At 36.0% G+C, this 18,275-nt stretch overlaps 1 long non-coding RNA gene and 1 pseudogene across 1 annotated transcript in view; one reads left to right on the top strand and one right to left on the bottom strand.

Moving 5' to 3' along the window:
• LOC120246022 overlaps nt 1-18,275 on the bottom strand; it is a 79,757-nt gene that overhangs the window by 35,542 nt on the left and 25,940 nt on the right. The gene's annotated exons all lie outside the window — the stretch shown is intronic.
• On the top strand, nt 8,081-8,363 carry LOC120246021 (annotated as a pseudogene).

The following is an 18,275-nucleotide window of genomic DNA, read 5'->3' as shown; positions in this document are numbered from 1 at the left end:
CAATTTTAAGCTCCATGAAAACATAAGTCTCTTCTTGGCCTTCATCTCTAACCCAAACATGTAGTCAAAGTATACCTGGTACATACTAAGTTCATAATAAATGTTCTTTTAAATACATAAAAGACACTTGGCAAATGTTATGTTAAGAAGTTTTACAAACCCTATGTGCCAAGCTGAATTATAATATATCTACTAATCAGAAGCATTTTATAACTACTGAACCATTAAGTTCAATAACTAATTTGCAAAAAGTATGTTAAATAAAGTAATTTAACAATAAATAAAGAACCTTGGCATATTTATATAGATCTTTGAAGTGGTAAGCTAAAGAAAGCAATTTAAATAATATGCCCTTAAACAATTTTTACAAAATTTAGTCCTTTCCCAAGCCCAGCTATTTTAGTAGCTCCTAGAAGTTACTTTTATTGGAAGAGTGATGAAAAATAGCCATCAGAACTGCATGAAAAAAAATCTAATGGACATTTGTACCTGCTATGTGTTGGGTACAGAAGCAGATTCAAAGAAAGATGAAACACAGCCCTTCTTCTCAATAGCTTAACAATCTAAGTGACATAAATAATAGAGAATTTTTTCTATCCACTGACTTCCCCCCACTAAATTCCTGAATTAATGACATTTATTTGTAGTTTATGTACACTTACTTAATTTGTATCTAGGAAAAGTCATTATTAAACATAAATATGTGCATTTATTTCCTTTGCAACTGATACGTACTGATGTATTTGAGATAAATTAAGCATGCTAGGTTGTATCACAACTCTATGATTAATTTAGTCTTTTGAAAATAAACCAATTTCTCCAAGAGCACATGCTCATAACATCTATCAAATAGACAAGATGATTTGTACATAGCCTCTAAAATTTTACCCTGCAGCATTTAACTATTTTTCCTTTTGGCAAAAGCTTCTGAACACCTGTTGAAGTCATTACTGTTCAGTCCTTGGGGGGCAATAGGAGAGATCATCTCCCTCACACACTGCATATTTCTCAAGATTCACCAGGAACCTCATAGACTTGTTGCTGTACAACCTGAGCCATTTAACAGGTGGCTGGTTCTGCTTCTCCTCCTCACCTTCCCCAAAGCTGATATCCTAGATTTCTTTTTTTAATTCCTTTTCTTTTTTTCTTATGCAAATGTCCAAAGTAGTGGGGACATTCTCAGGAGCAGACAGAATTTAATACAGAAGATTAACTTCATGAACCTACATGGAACAAGAGCTTTGCTTGTGAAACAAGAGATGGATGGACCTTTTCCTTTCCTCAAAGCTGAGAAAAATGGGTGAGGACTATAAAGATATCAATCCTTCCATAATATGATTGGTCAATAGAGAAACAAATTCATCTCAACAAAATGATGGATACTAAATGGGTTACTGAATACTGTGACCATTTCGCTTTGAAAGCTAAGAAAATCTTAATTTGTAATTATGCATTCTGCCTTCCGTAACCAAGGCATTGCCTGGAGCAGCACTTTGGCTGCATGTGTGTATGAAGAAAACTTTTGTTTTCATGTGCTAAGGGACTAGGATGTGGTGGTTCCCAGCATCTGGCAATTGATTATTTCCATCCTTCCTTCCTGCAATGCAGTTCATCTCAATTGGTGACAAATCTTATTTCAAATTCTAAGACTACAGTTTTATTTTCCATTATACTAAGACCTCCTATTGTGTCAGTCAGGATCATGGTAGGAAACAGATTCTCTCCAAACCATTTACATGAAAAGACTCCAATGAAGCAAAAACCTACATAAGTTTTGGGCAGGGTTAAAGTAATAAGCAAGAATGGTGAGACGCCTAGAGACTTCAATAGGGGGAAGCAATTACAACCAATAATGTTGAAGCAGTAGTGTTCTTCAATAGTGTTCCAGGATGCCAGGGAGAATTGACACAGAGGAGGAGAAACCACATTGTAGGAGCTATAGTCACAGGAGACATTACAGGAGAAAGAGGAAATAAATATTCTTACCTTTCTCTCCTCTCATTTCATCACTGATTTCTTACTGGCCAAATCCAACTGGATGTTGGAAATCAGCTCCAAGAGACTCAAGTTATAGAGAATAGCCTCCTGGACATCTACCACAGAGTAAAGAAGGGCAAAAAATAGACTTGGACTGAAACAAATATATATATATATATAAAGATAGACATATCCAAATAGAACTCATTAGCAAGTTAGCAAACTGGCCCAGGAATGTTTATCCCCAGTGGTCTAAATAAGAAAACCATTAAGAGTTCTCCAGATGAAGACTTTGTAATGCATTTGTGTGTAAAGAAATGAAATAAGAGTCCCCCAGAGAATTTCTTAAAAAGATTGAAAAGATGCTCTCCAAATGGTACAGAAGTTCATAGGGCAACCCTCTACTATAACAGGCACAAAGCAAGAGAGGTTTCTTAGCTTCTGTCCTTGGGAGTTTAGAAGCATAGATCATGATAACTGACTGCATTTGGAAAAATGAGGACAGGCTTCTGGCTACAAAGATCCATGGTAGCTGGGTAAGAGGAGAGTAAATTGGGGGGATTGTCCTAAGTTTCCATGGCTGACACTGAGAAATAGATAGGTATAAAAGAAGTAGGAAAACATTGCCCAAGATGGCTACTTTCCAGGGCCATGAATACCAGCAGATAGAGGTTCTGTGGGTAGACCACAGGATGGAGGTGGGGAGGTAAGGGAGGCAGGCACAGAAGAAGGGTGATTCAGTGTCAAGATCTCTGCAGAAGGAACTCCAACCCCCCTCGCCCCCCAAAATATTGGTCCATAAGATAGAGCAAGCACTTGAATGACTGTGATGACAATGGGTACAAGAACCAAGACAGAACTACTAACAGTCTATGTTAAGTTAAAAGGGCTTTCTCTTTCATTCTCTACTTCCCCCTCTTTGTTCTCTCACCTTGAAGGAGCTTGAACCAGAGAGAAAAAAAGCAGAAGGAAGAAAACTGGAACAGTTTACCAGATCTCCCTAGCCAACTGTTGGCTATCCAGTCAACTCAGCAGGGAAAGCAGAGAAGCTTTAATTGAGATGATGGAATGAGAAATATTTTCCTTTGGATTGTAATGGGCCATTTCATACCTAAAAGTAAGACTGCGGGGGACCAAACATCTGAAATTGATTATGCAGAAGACTGCATAACCACAGAAAAGATTCAGAAATTGAAGGAACTTGTTCCCTCTAAAATGTAATATGAAGGTTGGGGCTAAAAACAGGTAGTTGTTTCAAAGCCTCTATAAAAAGCATCCAGACCTCCAGATTCCCTTTATACTTCCTAACCCAGTCATGTGGCTATTCCTCTCTGGGATCCCAAGAGAAGACTATAGTAACAGCCCTCCCTGGAACCAATGGACCAGAGAGGTCTTTTAAGTTCACACAGTCAAAAGTGGGAGCAAAGTGTCATAATGAAAAGAGGAATTATGATAATCAACCTACTAACACTGGAAACTCTTAGCCTTTTTGCCTACCTGGGACCTAGCTTACACACCTCCCAGCAGGAGAGTAGGATCCTTGTAAAGGACACTTCCTGGGCTAAAAGAGAAGACTTTGGTGTTGGAAATTGGGTGGCAGGTGTCAAGGAAGGAAGGAAGGCTCACTTACCACTGAATATCTTTTTATTGTTTGAATGGTTTACCATGTACATGTGTTACCTATTAAAAATAATAAATACATGAACATCTTAAACATAAACATTTAAATGTGTGAAAATTTAAACTGGAAAATGACTCAAACAGACATAAAAAGACGTCTGTGAAACAAAAAAAGGATGCTATAACAAAATAAATATTCTAAAAAAAAACAAAAACAAAATATTCTAATATGAAAAAATATATTGAAGATGAAATCATGATTACAGAATAAAATGTTATAGGTTTTATAACAAACCTTTCTCTGTGGAAAATAAGAAATTTCCACAGGGAAACGGCGAGTTACATCCAAATGCTTGGGAATCAAAATATCTTCTCTGCAGCAAAACTAGGCAATGGAGAAATATCTTCATAGTTCTGAGGGAAAGGTTTTCCTACCAAGAATTCTCAGCCAAATCAAATTAGTAATCACTTTAGAGAGTAAAATTAAAATACGCAAATTTAATCCCTATCACCTTTTTTCAGGAAGCTACCAGAGGATATGGTGCAAGAAAATGAGAGTAAAAATCAAGATATAATATCGAGAAAACAGAAGGCCTAACACAGGAGAAAGAATAAAGGACTCTCTAGGGTTCTGATATAGGAAAATTTGAGCCTAGAAAGCAAATAATCAAGAGTGAAACAAAAGGACAGAAAGCTCCATAAAGGATTTATGCAGAAAGAAAGAAGAAAAACAGAAAGAGGAAGGAAGGAAGGAAGGAAGGAAGGAAGGAAGGAAGGAAGGAAGGAAGGAGCAAAGGAGGGAAGGAAGGAAGGAAGGAAGGGGTAAAGCAGGGAAGAAGGATATATTTGACTAAATTGAAAGAACATTTAGAATTCTCAGAAAGTTGGAGAACAGGTAAGTGAAAGTCTCTAAAAATCATAAAAAGAGGCATTATTAACTCCAAAAAATAATCTAATTAGAGTATGCATGGCTCAGTTGTGAAAAATACTTAGTAACACTAAATATTGCTTTAATAAAAAAGTGCAATAGAACTCTACTGGGAGACTGGGTGAAGGCAGGTGGACGGAAGAAAGAAGGGCATGTTACAGGTTAAAAGAGCTAAATCTTCATCTTTTACAACAGTTAATATAAAATTGACAAATCAAGGAATAGGAGAGTAAGAATGTTGTTTTAAAATATAGGTAAATAGCAGAACAATTACCTAACAGAATTACAAGTGAGTGTCTTTGAAGAGTGGGAATTAGAGAAGAGTGGGATAGGAACTGGCCAGAAATTTTTGTTATTATGTTTGTATGATTTCAAATATATATACATAAAGTGTTATATACCTTGTATATACATATATATTACTTTGATAGAGATTGAAATTTATGTTAAAAAATAAAGAATCAGCAACAAAGTACATGGTTACATTTTACAAGAGTAAAGAGACCAGTTGAACAGTGCAGACCAATCAGAACTCCACACGTGGGTCTAATAGGAGATCATTTAACACACCAAGAAAAGGAAAGCCCAAAAGGTCACCACCTAGAAGTCACAGAAAGCAAAAACCAATGTAACACCAATAAGATAATTTCCATCTCTGTCTGGAGTGCCTTAACTGTGTTTCAATTAGGTACATTATAGAATATTTAATTTTAACATCATAATGGACTTTGGCCCTTCCTTATATATGGAAAGGGTTGGATACCTATTGACTTATTATTTGTACAGAAAACTGAATGCAAAAATCAATGAAGTCCCCACAACTACTTTGCAAAATATAACTTGGTGGTAAAAGGCTTTTACTGTGCTCCCAAAGGTAAAAGCCACCTGAAAAGGGCATGTGTCAAGGTAATCTGAGGCAGAGAAGCAGCTAGTCATGAGTAAAGGAATGGAACAGTCACTCTTTCCAATGTCCAACTGGAAGAACTAGAAAAACAACTTAAATATTCCTATTCTTTTGCTACTTATCAGAAACCCCTTAATCCACATACATATGGTCGATTAATTAATGAAAAAGAAGCCAAGAATATACAATGGGCAAAGAAGAGTCTCTTCCATAAATGGTGTAGGTAAAACAAGACAGCCACATGTGAAAGAATTAAACTGGACCACGCTCTTCCACCTTACACAAAGATAAACTCAAAATGGATTAAAGATCTGAATGTAACACCTGAAACCATAAAAACCCATACAAGGAAACACAGATGGTAAGTTACTCAACATCTGTCTTGTCAACATTCTTTTTTAGATTTGACCCCAAAAGCAAAAGCAACAGAAGCAAAAATAAACAAGTGGGACCATGACAATTAAAAAGCTTCTGCACAGCAAAGGAAACAATCAATAAAATGAAAGTCTACCTACCCAATGGGAGAAAATATTTGCAAATTATGTACATTATAAGGGATTAATATTAAAAACATATAAAGAACATATACAACTGAATAGCAAAGAAAAGCAATTAAAAAATGGGCACTGGATCTGAATAGGCATTTTCTGAAGAAAATACACAAAGGATCAACATAAATATGAAAAGGTGCTCAACATCACTAATCATCAGAGAAATGCAAATCAAAACTACAGTAAGACATCACTTCACACCTCTTAGAAAGTCTATTATAAAAAAAAAAAACCAAGAAACAACAAGTGCTGGTGAGGCTGTGGAGAAAAGGGCAGGCACTCTCATGCACTATTACTTGGAATGGAAATTGGTGCAGCCACTATGGACAACAGTATGGAGGTTCCTCAAAAAATTAAAAATAGAACTACCATATGATCTAGCAATTCTACTTCAGGGCATTTATCAGAAGAAAACAAAAACACTCCCTGAAAAAGATACATGCATCCTCATGTTCATTGCAGCATTATTTACAATAGTTAATATCTGGAAGCAACTTAAGTGTCCATTGATGGATGAATGGATAAAGAAAATGTGATATATACATATACAATGGAAATGATTCAGCCATAAAAAAGAGTGAAATCTTGCCATCTGTGACAACATGGATTTGCCTAAAGGACATTATGCTAAGCAAAATAAGTCAAATAGAAAGACAAATACCGTACAATCTCATTTATAGGAGAAATCTAAAACAAAAACTGAGCTCATAGGAACAGAGGAAAGATTGGAGGTTGCTAGAAGTTGGGGGTAGGGAATGGGTGATATGGGTTAAAGAAGGTCAAAAGGTACAAACTCCCAGATATAAAACAAAGAAGTTATGGGAATGTAAAGTGCAGCATGGTGACTATAGTTAATAACACTGTGTTGTAGTTTTGAAAGTTGTTGAGAGTAAATCTTAAAAGTTCTTATTACAAGAAAAAGAAACTTGTAACTATGTATGATGACAGATGATAACTTGACACTATGATGATCATTTTGCAATATTTGCAAATATTGAATCATTATGTTACATAGCTGAAACTAATATAATAGGTCTATTATACTTCAATTAAAAACAAAAAAAAATGTTGAAGAATGTGTCTTAAAATGTGTATGTTTCTTTCCTAGTTATAAATAGTTTTGCCAGCTATTAAGTTAACAAAAGAAAGAGTGTTCAAAAGTATTCAGGACAAAACAGATCTATCTTTACGTATGCTTTGTGGAGCATATCAGCAGGTTTTCCTAGGGTTTTAATTTTTAGTCCTTCTTCCATTATATTCTGATAAATGTATAAGGCAAGAGATTTACAAAAAGTAATGGCAAAGGTTTCAGTTGTAAGTTCAGAAACATTGTAGCATCAAACTACCTGTTAGCATACCTGTAACTAATACAAGGAACATGGGATTTGGAGTCAGTATTACCAACTTTAATATTAGCCAATTGCACTCATATTACTAATCTCAAAGAATCCTTGTAGCAACTAAAGGTCACCTGTGTGAACAGTCTGGCATATAATAGATACTTAATAATTGTCCATTTTACCATTATTCCCATAATACTAAAACTATAGTCAGTCTAAATAGTTTAAACTACATACACTGTTTCTCTAAGTTTCATAGATAAGAAGCACTAGTGAAGAAGAGAAGGTGCTACTTTTACGGCTATATTAATGCCAAGAAATAGATAAGAATAAGACCTATGTCCTAAGATATGGTAGCAATTAGTACTATTTATCAAATACTTGCCATTTGGACCCCTTCTAAGTATATGGTTGGGAAAAGAGGTTCATAAAATAGTTTGGGCCCATGTTTTGTCAGCAGGAAATGGTTCACTTATGGACCAAGTATTTATTTGCAAAGCAAGCCCTTCCAAACTCCTTTCCATCTGGCTTGGAGACCAGCCATGTTCAAAATGGTGGCCATTCTCTCAGACCCGGTCCTAGATGATTACAATGTACAGAGCCTCCCTGATGACTCATAATTGACATGAAGTTTCAGAAATAAAACTTGCTTCAGAGCTTCTTCTGCCCCTCCTGGTGTTGCCTGTGTGTTTGTTAGGTGTGGACCTGATACCTCTTTTGTGAAGTGGCTTGAGATGCTGAGGAGACTCTGTCACTCACCATGGCAAACAAAAAGCCCAAAGAAGGAGTCAGAACTGAGATCAATGATCACAGCAATTTCAAGGTGCTGGGGCCAGATGGGTCTGTGGCTTAATATTAAGGGGCATACATCACTTAGTAAACCAACGAAAGCCCATTGTGAACCACAGGGTTTGTCAATGAGGCAGATCAGACTTTGATTTGATGGACAGCCAATCAATGAAACAGTTACACCCGCACAACTGGACATGGAAGCCAAAGGTACAATTGATATGTTCCGGCAGCAGATAGGAGATGTCTGCTAAAAAGAGAAACTGATACTTGACTGCAGAACTCTGTTCTTCCAGACCGACAAGGCATTCTCTATTAGAAAACCACAATTTTTTGTTCTGCCACATCATAACTACTATGTATAGTTTTCTCTATTCTTTTATTTTTCCCTTCCCCATCCCTTATTGTGCTTAAAGTAACTGTGAATCTGCACAAGCATACTGCATTTTTTAACTAAGTGGCTGATGGTATCTTTTGATAAACATCAGAGGGAGATAGGATGGGGAAAAAATACTAGTTCTATGAAAATGCCCCCTGTCTTATTTGGCACTTACATTTATATTCCAGTAAGTTATGTTGCTCTTGATGTTTAACAAAAAAAGAACATAAAAATTATTGTACAGCTTTTTTGATTGCATAAATTTAATGCCTTTCATTTGTCATTATAAAACCAAGGACAATTTTATAACTTTTTTGTACATAGCTGTTATGTATAGGGCAATCTGTCTTTAAGCAGGCATAAATTAGGCTGAAAGAAATAAACCCTAGCTTTCCCTTCAAGTCAAACATCTTGTTGTTTAAATAATTTTCGTTCTGAAAAGAAATTTGTTCTTGATTTTGGACTTGTCAGTAGCCTAACCTGACGAATAAATAAAGGAAAATGATGCACTGACCAATAACCTGTCAGATTCCTGATCTCTCTCTCTCTCTCTCTCTCCCTCCCCTTACTTCCTCCCTTCTCACTATTTCTTATTTGGTCTAAAGTAAATAATAACATGGGGGGCACCTGGGTATCTCAGTTGGTTAACCATCCTACTCTTGATTACAACTCAAGTCATGATCTCACAGCTGTGAGATGGAGTCCTACATGCCCCCACCCTTGTCCCCATACTGAGCATGGATCCTGCTTTGGATTCTCTCTCTCCCACTCTCTCTGCCCCTCTCCTGCTCACACCCATGTGCTCCTACTCTCTCTCTCTTTCTCTCAAAATAAATAAAACATTAAAAAATAATAATTATAATAACTATATGACAATAGGTGCTCAACTGAAAGATAACATGGGATTGAGACTGGTCATATACATGCTGATGAGTACACACAGAAAGCTGCAGAGAAAAGCAGAATCGACTATATGTCTATTCATATAGAGATGACACCTGCATGGGGACAAGAAACAAAATTAACCAGATGACTATTTTGTGGTTCCTTTGAGCTGGGTTGTACTGCCTATACTTTATTTCTGAGAAAGGTCATCATATTTTCTCAGCAAGTCTTTTTATCACTGAAGTTGCTCTGAACACTAATTAAAACTGGGTCTTGGACCAGAGCAGAGCACACGGTACCCAGAACCAATAAAGGGAGTCTACTGCTAGGAAGGGGAATGGGGGGAGAAATTTTAGGTCCTCGCTTTGGAGCCCTGCAGTTAAGCCAAATAGTGCAGTTGCTGATGGCAAACTCAGCAAGCTCACAAGCCTCAATGAGGAGGTATAGCATAAGGGATGTTCATTTCCTGCTCAATGAAATAGGAAAGAAACCATTCATCCTCTGAATTAAACAAATGTTTATATTCTAGCAGCAAAATGTCTACATGAAAATATGTCATCAATGAAGAATGTTTACATGCAGAGATCTTAACCCAAAGAGAATGTACATTAGGCCCAAGCAGAGTTCATCTGGTATGTACAAGTGCTGCAGGGGAAATGAGAACACCTGCAGGAACACTTGATTACTTCACCAGGCCTTTTGTCGAGCCCGTCAAATCCCTCTGTTAGAAATCTCTCTTTCTGACACAATAACAAGAGAACTGGTTTTTCAAATGAATCTTCTGTTACTCCAAAGGGCAAGCCAGGACTCATCCTCTCCGCGTGTGTCACCATCTCTTTTCAGGAGACGGTTGGTAATTACTGCAGGGCTTCCCTCTGCAGAGGGTTTGCCCCTGCAACTTTCACTGATTTGTTTAACTAGCAGTGAAATGTGATTTACATGCCTTTCTCCCAAGGTGGTCTTCTCTAAAAACCACAGCAAAATGATCATCTGCAAGCTGAGCTCATGGTAAATAAAACCGAGGCTCCTCTTTTCTAAAGTGGAAGGTCTAATCCTGTAGTCTTGATTGCTTTGCTAATTACAGACTCCAAGCATTGCCGCAGTACCTAGTGGTGGCAAGAACTCTGTAACTGGTTTTATATCTCATCTTCATCTCGAATCTGTTCACTTAACTGCAATACGGAACCAACTTAAATCCACAGGTTTCAGGTACTGAAAACTTCACTTAAGTGAGGGTTTCATCCCCCTTTTCATTCTTCTTTCTCCCCACTACATTTTCATCTTCTCTCACTGTTGTGTCACTAGGAAAATATGCTTGTTTTCCTCCAAATAAATTTTTAAAAAGTTCTAGAGACTAGTATCATCTCCTATGAATAGAATACTGAGGAATAATAAAGCAACTCAGATCCTAAAATCAAAAGCGACTTTGTTTTCTCAGCTCATCTCTTTTATACAGGATGAGTGGAGACAAGGAAGGTATGTGTCACAAATAGATTCCACCCCTCCCCCCCCCACCTCCACCCAGTTTGGCTGGAAAGTGGACAGATACAAGTCTACCAAGAATGCAAAAATCTTAATAAAATGAGAGATGCAGGCAACTCTTTTCAGGAGAAAAATTCATAGAAGAACATAAGCACATCCGAGAAGACCTCATCTTAAAGGAAACACTGGCCTCCATCTGCCCACACTCTTTCTCTTGGCCATATAAAAAAATCCAGATTCCCCTGAAGATATCCCTTTGTGCTGGGCACCACTCCAACTCAAATCTGGTGGGAGGAACAGGGAAAAAAATTGTAACTGAAACCTAGATATAAAATTTGGTACTTTGCAATACAGTAGCATCACTTAATATGTCTAAAGTGCTTTGCAAGTACAAGGTTTTAGTAAGCTCCTTTACAGAAAACAAGGAAGCAAACTGAGATAAATGAAAGACCCAAGTCTAAACTCAGACAGCAAAACAGTAAGAAATGTAGGGAGGAGTTCAGAAGCTCTTACTGTGAACTGGGCCTCTGATGTCTTTAAGATGCTGCCAGTCACCCCAATTCTGAACCAGTTTAAAAAACAAGGTGATACAGCTATTTCTGAAGAGGATTAAAAAGGTGACAAGAAAAATCTCATCACTGAAGAGGTCACTTTGAGGTCACTATCCACCACCCAACCTCGGAGATTAAGAAAGCAGGGAAGGAGAAACCACATCAGCTCTCCCACACCCAGCTGAAGGTCTATTGCTTCACTGAATAGCAATATTATGATGCGAACTCAGCTGGTCCAGACAAAAAGCATGTGGGGCTGAGTAGTAAGGTTTAATTTCTATAATTACAAATTCAGGCAAGAAATTACCCCTACCCACTGGTTTTCCCCACAAAAAAGTGAGTGACAGTAAACAGAGTCACATCTTCTCTTTCAGTCTCTCCAACTAACTTGACAGTTAGTTTTATACATTTAAGATGTTTTCTGACCATTAAAAATACATAAACAAAAACACTTTATTTTTTAAGGTAGAAAAGCTTTAAATTGCTAACATTAATAATTTAGGTATCTCTCTCTTCATTCCACCGAGCTTCTTCTGATTTGTCTCCCCAGTCAAGTACACTAAACCAACAGATCATGATGACCAAATGAAGGCCATACAGAAACAGGACTCACTAGCATCCACTTCCAGAGAATATATTTACTTTACTTATCTTACATATTTGCCTTGTAGGCAGTAATTCCTTTTCTAGCCAATTTTCCAGAGAAAAATTTTCTTTTTGACCACCAATAATTGGTTAACCTGCCCAATATCAATCAAGACCAAATTTTGACTGATGTGATATATCAGAAAGACCAAGACTATTGACTGGTGTGTTCTCAAGGTTTTTATTGGCCAAATCATGGCCCACTTTCATATGTAAATATATACAACTTGAAGAAGAGACTTTAAAGGTGTATATAATTTAACATGGCTATGTCAGGCAGAGAAGGACAAATATCATACATTTGCACGTATAGGAGGATTAGGAGGAACTTAACTGAGGACCATGGGGGAGAAGAAGGGGGGAAATGGTGGGGGAAAGGGAGAGAGGCAAACCATGAGAGACTCTTGAATGCTGAGAAACAAACTGAGGACTGATGGATGTGGGGGGGAAGGGGGGAGATGGGCATGGAGGAGGGCACTTGTGGGGATGAGCACTGGGTGTTATATGGAAACCAATTTGACAATAAACTATTTGTAAAAAAAATATGTCTAGAGATTCTAAAACATTTATATGTTACCATTTTATATTCTTCAACACTTTATATTTCTGGGCATCACATACATTCTTTTGAGTTGACTACTCCTGATATGATTTCTAGTTTACAGATAAGGAAACTGAGGCACCAAAACAGATGTTAGATCTATTACTGTCCTTCACAGTTAGGAGGCTACTGTTGACAGTATTAAGAGAGACAACAGAGCAAGTCAATTACTGAGCTGGATTAAACCTTAAAGTTTTCCTAGGTTTATGCTTGATCAAGGAACCACCTTGTCATTCGCACATAATCATGGAGGTCGGTAAACATTTTATAATGTCACCAACTTTAAAGGAGTGCTATCTTTTGACCCTTTATCTTGGTCCTTCCTATTTCAGATCAGCTGTCTGCATATTTCCATGTTTTGAGTATACTCAAGAGCAAGATTGTAAAGAATACAAAAATAAATCAGTCCATAAAGATTATCAGCCTGAATGCCACTAGGAGACAAAAGAAGCTGCCACAAGGAACAAGGGATATTAACATTCTTTCCTATCCACCTGGCAAGAACTGAGATCAAACTGAACTTGTTGGCAAGCTCTGTTAAAAGTTTGTCTAAAATATTCTAGAGCTACTAGTACTGAGGTTTTCAAGGACCTTTTTATCATTTATCATTCTCCTCCACTAACACCATCTTTTGTGTGATTCTCTTTATCACAGTGCCTTGAATTCTTTCTGAAAAATAATAAAAATTGAACTAATGGTGGAATGAATAGTAGAATATATACAGGCTTTATAATGAGACTAATCTTGGCAATGACTGCCACTTTTTCCCTTGATATTGAGTGAAACGTTTTCAGAAAACAAGGATAGTATCATATATATCTTTTTATCTCTTCCCTACCCCATCTCAACATAATACTCTCCCTATAGTAAATATTTAATAATATTTGTCAGTGAAGAAACAAACAGATGAACATATAAACTTCATTTTACATCTAAACACCACAGTCTAATAACCAAAGAATTATCTAGGATTGTGCTCTTCTCATACACTTTGATCCCAATGCATGAATACACAACATCCATGAGAAGTCTCTGGAAATATCTCTAGGGTAATCTCATAAGAATGGTGGACTGTATGGAAAAGAGCAGCAATGGTGATTGATCACAAAATGGAAGAAATGCTAAAAATCTAGTCAAAAAAAGGGAAGCAAATGACATTTTCTGAGTTTCCATTTCAAATGAAAAGGCAGTGGAAAAATCAGCAAAATGCCAAGAAAATTAATTCAATATGCATGGAAGATAGAACACCAAACAACCAGCTTCAGAAATCTATATAGTCATGTGGTAGGGACTCAATAGTAAAAGACCAACAACTTCTGTTTTAGTTTTACACTTCGGATGAAGCCACAAACTTCGCAAACCATGTGATAGATATTTTGTACTGGATATTTTTAATGTGATTGAATTGTTCTCGACAGCTCTTTTTACCACATCATGCATTATGCACATCAAAGATGGGCAGTGTGTCGGGAAAACTATTCAAATAGGAAAGGGAAACAAAAAAATACATATTAAATTTTTTTCCCTTAAAATTGAAATAAGCTCTCCAAATCATACTAAACTGTATGATTTTACATGTAAAAAAAAGGAAATGAAGTTGGCAAAAATCACATTAGATTCAGGTTGATAGTGTTAGCTTAATTACCTTTTGAATAATTTAATAGATTATCACAGCTACAGTGAATTTTATCTTTTACATTATGTTAAATCAGTAGCCAAATTTTACTTAGGAATTAAGGTAGTACTTTATAGAAGCCTTCAATCAAGTAAGCTGTATTTCACCATGGTATTGGAATGTGATTTATTACCATGTTTATACTCCTAGACTTTGTCACCTTTCTCACTCTCCACTTCTAACAAAGCATTGGCTTGGTCCCTCAGTTTCATCTTCTTTCCTACCCTCTAAGGAGAGTTCCATCTTGCCAGTCTAATGCTCCTGCTTATATTTTACTAGAGACCAGGGATATTTTCAGAGTAACCTGAATATCTCCTGGGCATCATTAGTTATAGGTCCTGGGTAATACTGATTTCTCACTTGTTGACCCTAGAAGGATAGAGACCAGTGAGTCACATAATAATCAGACCAGCTGCTTGCAGTTCAGAATACATCCATTAACTTATCTAATATTCTCTTTTGGATAGGTCAGCATGTGTTATTAAATGGCCTATCCAAGCCTTGACTCTAACAACATTCCTTGAGCCTAACAATATTGATTCCTACCAAAATAGGTTGGCAGGCTAGAATTCCAAACCCAAAAGAGGTTATTGAATTTGACTTGTAAATACCAATGATGTAAGAAATAATTAATAACACTATTAAGAAAAATGTTAGTGGTAAGGTATTAGGAATCAAACATTTAAATATAAATAAGAGAGCAGAGAGTGAATAACTAGAGGATGTGGGTATATTATTCAAACAAATTTGCAAAAAGACATGGTATAAAAGTTGCTAGACACTAAAAAGTAAAGCATGAGCTTAGATCAGTAAACTATGGCCCACCGCTTGCTTTCAAAAATAAGTTTTATTAAAACACTGCTTTATCAATTCATGTGGATATTATCTATGGCTGTTTTTGTACTACAAGCATGAGTGGAGTAGTCACAATAGAAACCATATGGCCTAGGGGCACCTGACCTGGGCAGCTCAGTTGGATAAGCATCTGATTCTCAATTTTGGCTCAGGTCATGATCTCATGGTTTGTAGTGTGAGCTCCATGTCAGGCTCTGTGTTAATAATGTGGTGCCTGGTTGAGATTTTCTCTTTTCCCCTCTCCTCTGCTGTCATTCTTTCAGAATAAATAAATAAACTTAAAAAAAGAAATAATATGGCTTATAAAGCCTAAAATATTTATTATTTGGTACTTTATCTGTAAAAAAAAAAAAAAGTCCAGCAAACTCTGTTTTAGACTTTAAAAATCTAATGACCAAATTGTAAGGAAAATGACTGCGATTAAATTCGTATTGTATGTTCACACCTCAAATTATTTCACATTTTAGGCTATATTTTAGTGATCTTAATTTTACCATTTCATTAAAGTGATAAATTTAGATAAATCTTTTCTAGATTACTTATATAATTTTTCATATATAAAGCTAAAGTATACCTTTCCTTGTCTACTGTTGCAAAATGTTGAAGAGTGACAGATCTTTGTACATTGGAATTGTAACATTTTTCAAACAAAAACTGGAATATTATAAAAGCATTTGAGAAGGATGAAGAAGAGGACTTCAGTGATATTTTAGAAATGGGTAACATTCCGAAGGAACTAGAGTAGATATTGTCAAAGATCTCTATAGTCAAAAATTTCCAGTAACTTCATGTTCTTTGCAGCATTATTTACAGTAGCCAACATATAGAAACAACCTACATGTCCATCAGTGGATGAATGGGTAAGAAATTGTTAAGATATATATATATATGTATATATATGTATATATTTGTATATATATGTATATATGTGTGTGTATATATATGTATATGTATACATACATACAGTGGAATATTATTTATCCATAAAAAAAAGAATGAAATCTTGCCGTTTGTGACAATATGGATGGACCTTGAGGGCATTATGCTAAGTAAAATAAATCAGACAGAGAAAGACAAATACTGTATGATCTTTCTTTTATCTGGAGCTTAAAAAAAACTCATAGAAACATAGAACAGATTGGTGGTTGCAAGAGGCAGGGATTACGTGGTAAAAGAAATGGATAAGCTGCTGTTTTTGTTTTGTTTTGCTTTGGTTTTTAGCTTAAATCAATTGAATTTTAAATGTTTAAAAATCTAGTAACCACTTAATTGACAACCACAATACTTTCTTCTGTTGATTAAGTGGTACAACTAGGCTTTGCGACACCCAGGTCCTCTAATCCTCACTAAATTCAGGAAGCCCATTTTCATCTCTAGCCTAAATAGAACAACTGTTAAAGTATTTCAGGATGCTGGTATATTCTTTAACAATGCATTTCTCAATTTTTGGGTGAAAAGAGTAACCTTTAAATCTTCTTGGATCCCAGAACTGAAATAGATGAGCAACACAATAGCATCTGTAAAGTTGGTGGGGGGAGGAGGGAAGCCAGAATCTCTAAATCTGACAGAGAATTGACTGTATCAAAGTGCAGTCTTGGCTCCTCATCCAGTTATCAGGTCTAATTCAGTTTCCGAACCCACAGCCTCTTGAATGAAAGGGATGTGTATTATTGACAGAAAGAAGAAAGAAAGAAGCCGATGAGAGTATCACCAGCTAATACTGTAAATCTCCCCTCTACCTTCTCCTAAAGGGAATTAGAACCATTTACACATTCTCACACATCCCAGGACTTATTTTAGTAGCTTCGTGCTAAAACAGAACATGTGTGGAGACTTAGTTTTAGCCTCCATTGTGAGAAAATACCTCACAAGATATAGAATGCTAGCATGTAGTGTGCATTCTGAACCAGCATCCAATATATGATACTATTTTTCACATAGAAATAATACATGGGTTCGAAGACCAAAAGTTAAAAAGAGAAATGGCAGCCTTCATTCTAAATCCTAATGATTCATTATCAAAAGTTTTGCTTCTCAGTACTAGAGGTCCCTGAGACATGTCCAGCAGGTGTGTGAGGTCAAACTATTTTCATAATTATGCTATGATTTTATTCGACTTTTGCACTGATGGTAGATAAGCCAGAGCAGTAGCACCAAATTGTACTAGTAGCCATTGTTTTTCAACTCCTTGTACTCACTATGTATATGTATATACATATATATAGTGCATATATACATACACACAATATATACTAGATATATATATACAATATATACTATATATATAATTTACAGAAGCCAAGATATGGAAGCAACCTCAATATCCATCTATAGATGAATGGGCTATATATATATATTCATATATACATATATATGTGAATAGATAAAGAAGACATATATATATATATGTCTGTGTGTGTGTGTATTCCATTCATCTATAGATGGATACTGAGGTTGTCTCCATATCTTGGCTACTGTAAATAATGCTGCAATCAACATAAGAGTGCATGTATCTTTTCAAATTGGTATTTTGTTTTCTTCAGCTAAACACCCAGAAATGGATTACTGGATTATATGGTATTTCTAGTTTTAATTTTTTGAGAAATCTTCATACTATTTTCCACAGTGGTTGTACCAATTTACATTCCCATACAATAGTATACACGGATTCCCTTTTCTCCACATTCTCACCAACACTATTTTTTTGTTTTTTTTATAATAGTCAATCTGATTGGTGTCAGATGATATCTCATTGTGGTTTTAATTTGCATTTCCCTGATGAATAGTGATGTTGAGCATCTTTTCATGTGCCTGTTGGTCAGATATATATCTTCTCTGGAAAATGTCTATTTAAGGTCTCAGCCCATTTTTAATTGTTTTTTTTTAATATTAAACTCTGTAAGTTGTTTATATATTCTGATAATTAATCCCTTATTGGATTTGTGATTTGAAAATATCTTCTCCCATTGAGTCGGTTGCCTTTTGGTTTTGTTGATGGCAGACCAGTGGGTTTCAAAGTAAAGTATTAAAAGTTTACTGTTACAGTATATATTCCACATTGCAACTAACCTGCAAAAAACTACAACTTGTCAA

Source organism: Hyaena hyaena, unplaced genomic scaffold (assembly GCF_003009895.1).
Source record: "Hyaena hyaena isolate Hyena2069 unplaced genomic scaffold, ASM300989v1 scaffold_444, whole genome shotgun sequence".
NCBI lineage: Eukaryota > Metazoa > Chordata > Mammalia > Carnivora > Hyaenidae > Hyaena > Hyaena hyaena.
The sequence above is the reverse complement of the archived record's forward strand: the minus strand, read 5'-3'. Positions and strand labels throughout refer to the sequence as shown.